A 5,773-nucleotide genomic window follows, 5' to 3' on the forward strand; every position below is an offset into this window, starting at 1 on the left:
TGTTCCCTATTGGCTTTTATTTGTTGTCTCTCTGAGGAGATGGGAGATGGTAGTAGAATGAAAAGTCCTTACATTAAAAAATACTTTTCAAAAAAATTTTTTTCAAGAAGCATCATTACCATAATCACAAAAATAAATGTATTGAACATCTGCTGCAGTTCTTTAAAGTGACTCTCTAAAGTTAATTGTATGCTTCTGAATCCCTCCGCTTACTAGAGCTACCTTATTGAGTGAAATGGGTTTTCTTATAAACTTTCTTGGACAATTTTGTAAGACAGTACCCAAGTCACACGAAAAAGCTTTCAGAAATCTCAGAAGGCAGAGAAAATTGTGGATCAAATATGTAGCATTTGTTTTCTGCTAGGACATTTAAGTCATATTTATAATGTGATAAGGATTTATTTTTATGTATCCTTAAGAGCTTTTATATAAAATCTATAGGACATTTATGTCTGATTTCCAGAACCTATATAAATATAAATTACTTTTTTTTGAAAAGTCTAATGTTGCTGTTGGGTTGGGTTTGGCTTTGAGGGAGGTTGACATATTTGTTATACTTAACATTTAGCTAGAAGTCAGGAATTCAACCAGCAATTAAATAATGGTTCCCACGGTGAAGCAGTTTCCCCTCTACACTTATTTGCCTTATGACCTGTTTTCTAGGCACTTATTTTGACATCACCACTGCCCCCACCAAAAAAAAAAAAAAAAAAAATGTGAGAACTGACTGTATCACGGGTACCTAGACCATGTGGAGAAAGGACTGAGACTGGAAGCAGAAAACTCATTGTCCGTACAGAGCAAAGTGCCAGACAACAGCTCACTCTAGTAAAGGGCGATAAATGCCACATGAGATGGTCTCCTCAGTTCAAAACTGTAAGTAACTTTAGGGAATTGCAGGGGGATTAGACAGTTGTCTCTGCTGACTCAATAAAAAAATGTCTTCATTTTGTAATTTGTGGCCTGTATGCTTGTAAATAAGATGCACTGAATTGTCAAGTAGTGGACTTTTCTGGTTTGTGGGTGAGAAATAGAATGCAGCCAAAATAGAATGCAGTATTCCCCCAAAAGTAACTTGGGACCTTTGCCTTAAGACCTGAGACAAAGGTTACATGAATTTAGATAACCAGGTTAGAACTAAGTTATTGGGCCTTTGCCTAGATAACCAATTAGAGGACTTTTAGTCTTGATATAGCAAGGAATAGGGAGGTAATTATGGCCTCTTGAAACAAAATAATGAAAACTTACAAAATAATGGAATTTTTGGAAATTAAATGTGGCTATACTATATATAGAAGGATTCTAAGAAAGTCTGTTGGCAAAGAAACTGGGCATGTGACTACTGTGGTGATCTAGGAGTGAAGAAAACTTGAACAGAATGGTGGCAATAAGAATGGAGATAAGAGAATAAATTTAAGATATTTCAAAAGAAAAATTGTAGAACATCATGATGAGTTGGATAAAAGGGGGGGTCAAAAATTACACATTTTCTTTACTGGAAGACAATGATAGTATCACTGAAAGGAGAGAGTTAAGAGAAGATAGTTTGAGAAGGAAAGATTTTGAGTCCCATTTTTGTAATATTGAATTTAAGATGATATCCAGGCATTCCTTTTGAAATGCTTGGATTAAAAGTCGCTGAATATACAGAACTGGAATCCTATGTAAAAGTCTGGCTGGAGAGGTAAATTCATCAGTTATCCACTCAAAACTGATAAGGGTAGACAAGCTAACTGAAGTTATTTATTAAAGACAGTATATCCCTTTCTTTTAAAAAGGAGTACATAAACACATACATTTACATTAAAAAATTATTTGATTAGGTATGTAGTCTTAAATAAACATTTCCAAAATGGAATTAAAACTCTCCTTTTTTTCTTAGAGTGTCATATCTCAAGCTTGTGCCTATAGGAAAACCCTACACTGGTATCAGTTATGAAGGTCAGTGACTAAAATGTGTTAATTATTCTTTTTTTTATAAATTTATTTATTTTATTTATTTTTGGCTGCGTTGGGTCTTAATTGCTGCGTGCTGGCTTTCTCTAGTTGTGGTGAGCGGGGGCTACTCTCCGTTGCAGGTGCATGGGCTTCTCAGTGCAGTAGCTTCACTTATTGTGGAGTACGGGCTCTAGGGCACACGGGCTTCGGTAGATGTGGCGCATGGGCTCAGTAGTTGTGGCTTGTGGTCTCTAGAGCACAGGCTCAGTAGCTATGGCGCACGGGCTTAGTTGCTCCACAGCATGTGGGATCTTCCCAGACCAGGGCTCGAACCCATGTCCCCTGCATTAGCAGGCAGATTTTTAACCACCGTGCCACCAGAGAAACCCCTAATTATTCTTGAACCTTGCCTTTGCTTCTATTCATTAAACAAATATCTTTCCCAGTATTACATTGAGGGAATGAAATTGAGAACTTAAAGTCCAAATAATTCAGTCAGTTAAAACTGTAAAATTGACATGGCTTTAATTTCTCAAATGGAAAAGCAAGTAATTGAACTGTGGGAAATGTGCTGGTCTCCAGTTTCAAGACACAGTACAGCACAAAGACCTGGCATTCTGGCTGAAGAGTTATAATAATAAACAGAAATTTGAAAACCAGGAAGACAAGTTTTCCAAGAGTGCAACTGTGGCATTTCAAAAGAGATATAACAAGAAATTCTGGAAGATGGCCAAAAATAGGTTTAGATAATTGAGATTCCTTATTTGAATACTTGTTTTTGATGGAGAAACACAGTTAAGAGGAAATGAAGCTTCTGTCTAAGAGGTCTAAAATATTTTCTCCTTTTCACCCTAAATTGGGTTTGCTTCTGAAGAAAAGTGTTAGCCAAAAAAAATCAAATAGGAATTCAGTACTGCTTAAATTGTAGCCAGAAGTTTAAAAAGTGACCAAATCAAAACAAAAAAAAAATTTTTTTAATTAATTGAAAGCAAGTATTTTGATTTTCTAGGAGCTAAACCTTGTTTTATAGGATTCCTATTTAGAAAGTCAAAGTATCTTGATCTGTTTACCTAGTAATTACATGCCCATCATGGGACAGAAGTACCACATTACTCTACGTTTTAAATTTCTAATATGTTCTACTTTAATGATATGTAAGGAAACCTAAAATGTTAATCTATGCCTCCAAAATGCCTTTAAAAAACTCAGTAACATGTCTTCTGAATATACCAGAGTCTTTTACCATTTTACCTAAATCCTTGAACTATTTGATTAATCCGAATTCAGTGAACCTATGTCTTCAAGGCAGGTTATCCAGAACTGGGAACATTTGTTTCTGTATTTCCATCCTAGTTGCAACTGACTCATGTGCCTGGTCTGATGACTTCGACTATCTTTTCATGACTCCTAAATTATGGAGGTAAGTCAAGATTTAATATTGATTATAGTCATGTAACATTCATTCGGAATTTGTATTCCTGTAATATTTATTTAATTACTAAGCACTCGTAGCATTGCATTTTTACTAGCAAATTATGGTATATTCCAGTTTTGGCTGAGCTGTTTTACTCTGATTAAATGTATAATTTTGCATAACTTTTTAAAAAAAATTTATTTATTTTTGGCAGCGTCGGGTCTTCGTTGCTGCACGCGGGCTTTCTAGTTGCAGTGAGCGGGGGCTGCTCTTCGTTGTGGTGCGCGGGCTTCTCGTGGTGGCTTCTCTTGTGGAGCACGGGCTCTAGGTGCGTGGGCTCCAGTAGTTGTGGCACACAGGCTCAGTAGTTGAGGCTTGCAAGCTCTAGAGCGCAGGCTCAGTAGTTGTACCGCACGTGCTTAGTTGCTCCGCAGCATGTGGGATCTTCCTGAACCAGGGCTCGAAACTGTGTCCCCTGCATTGGCAGGCGGATTCTTAACCACTGCCCCACCAGGAAAGTCCAGTTTTGCATAACATTCAATTACTTAGTATTTCTATATACATCTAGACTTTCATCTTATTTTTTGTGTGATTACCCACATAAACTTCTAGTAGAAAATACCATGGGTTTTTTTCTGTAGTCTTTAACTTGAATCAACTCTTTCAGACTCTTTATGTAAAGTATACTCATCTATCTTTGAATCTACTATAATTCTTGTTTTTCCAAGTGCCTGTTTACTGAGGCTATAGTGTTCCAAATTTTTCAGTTCAGTTCAGTTAAGACTCTTAGATGTCCAGCCCTGCGGGGGAATATAAAGACCAATATAAAGCACAGTCCCAGTCCTCATCTTAAAAGAACTCATGGAACCTCAGACATTGCAGCCAGACTTTCTTGGGGTCTCTTATTACAAGAAGGGTAAGATAAACCTCTCCTGTTTGGCTTCCAACTTGGGAACTCAAAGACATTCAAATTCTTACCAGATTGTGAAATGAGAAAAGTAACATGAAATAGAAACACCTGGTAGTTGGTGTGTTTTACTCAACTGATAAAAAACCACTTTAAAACAATGATTTATGGATTTGAGGTGTTGGTGTGAAATCTGAAGGTGCAGAAAGCTCTGTATGATTAACTAAGTCTTAGGCACATTTCAGTTTTAGGAGCAAATTCCTATTTATTTTGCTGTATTTTGTTGCTTATTTATTCTGTGCCATGCTTAATACTCATTTCCCCATCACCATGTAAGGTGTTAGCTTTTTATCTATTAAAATATTTTGGGAGTTGGATCGACCTCATAGCTTAGATATATATTAAGGCATTTTCTGAGCTCAGAAATATTGAGATGATGAGTCTTTTGGTAAAATTTGCACATAACTTTTCATCTCAGATAGATCCAATAGAAGGCCTAACAATTCATGACAAAGCTGTTCTGGGACCAAGCTGGTGAGTAATTATGGGTTTTATGATGTTGTTGATTTTCCAGAAATCTAAGTATTTTTAGTAATATATTTTCATCTCATCTCTATACTCCTTGAACTTTTGTTTAAAACAATAAGTTTGATGTCACACTGGTGTTTTCCACGGGTTCACTGGCTCCAGGAAGGTAATAAAATTTCCCAAATTTCTTTTTAAAAATTTCCTCTTAGTGGCTTTTACATTGCTAAGTGTGCTATTACAGAGTCAACTTCCCCAGCACAGAGGAAAAATAAAAGTAGAATACGGGATAGTTCGAAGTCTTAGCAAGTCTTTTGTTATTCCAGCAAGGTCTCTGTTAATGTGACCATTTCTGTTATTTATGATAGAGAACCAATACAAAGACTTATAAAACTAAGCTGACATTTGTCAGATGTAAACAGAATACAAGACAAATAGAAACAGCTTACAATTCCCTAAATCATATATTTCTCAAGCTGCTTTCCCTTGACCATTTTATATTACTTCAGGCTTCTGAATTCAGATATATTTTGAAAGCAGCCCGAATTAATTTCGACTTTAACATAACCTAAGGATTCTTTGTAATTATGACTTGTAGATTCTTTGTAATTATGACTTGTATATTAAATTCGAGAGTAAAATTCAACACCAGAGCATCTTTTCAGAAAATCTTTGTAGGGAGAACTTCCAACAATTTATAAGGTTACATTGTTGAGGTTCAAGAATAAGCTAAAATCTTTAGTGCCTTATCAGAAATGAAACTGTAGGTGATGGAAAGAGGCTGAAACAAACATAAGTGGGAGAATAGGGGAGACCCAACTATCACTGGTATTGTTAAGACTGACAAACCATGCTTTGTGATGACTCATACCTGTATATCTGAGATGGATTGATAGGAGTATATGATCTGATAGACCAAAGTTTTCAGTTTGGTTGGCCAAGACAAGCTTCTGCCATTATTTTCTTATAATTTCTTATGATTTTCTTAT

At 36.0% G+C, this 5,773-nt stretch overlaps 1 long non-coding RNA gene across 1 annotated transcript; it reads left to right on the forward strand.

Annotated features, from left to right (window-relative positions):
* Positions 1–458: 458 nt before the first annotated feature.
* On the forward strand, positions 459–3,682 carry LOC307176476. The gene is made up of 3 exons (XR_013824788.1): positions 459–876; positions 1,883–1,941; positions 3,292–3,682. It is a non-coding gene; the product is annotated as an uncharacterized lncRNA (long non-coding RNA).
* Positions 3,683–5,773: the final 2,091 nt, after the last annotated feature.

This window comes from Stenella coeruleoalba (genome assembly GCF_951394435.1).
Source record: "Stenella coeruleoalba genome assembly, chromosome: 18".
NCBI lineage: Eukaryota > Metazoa > Chordata > Mammalia > Artiodactyla > Delphinidae > Stenella > Stenella coeruleoalba.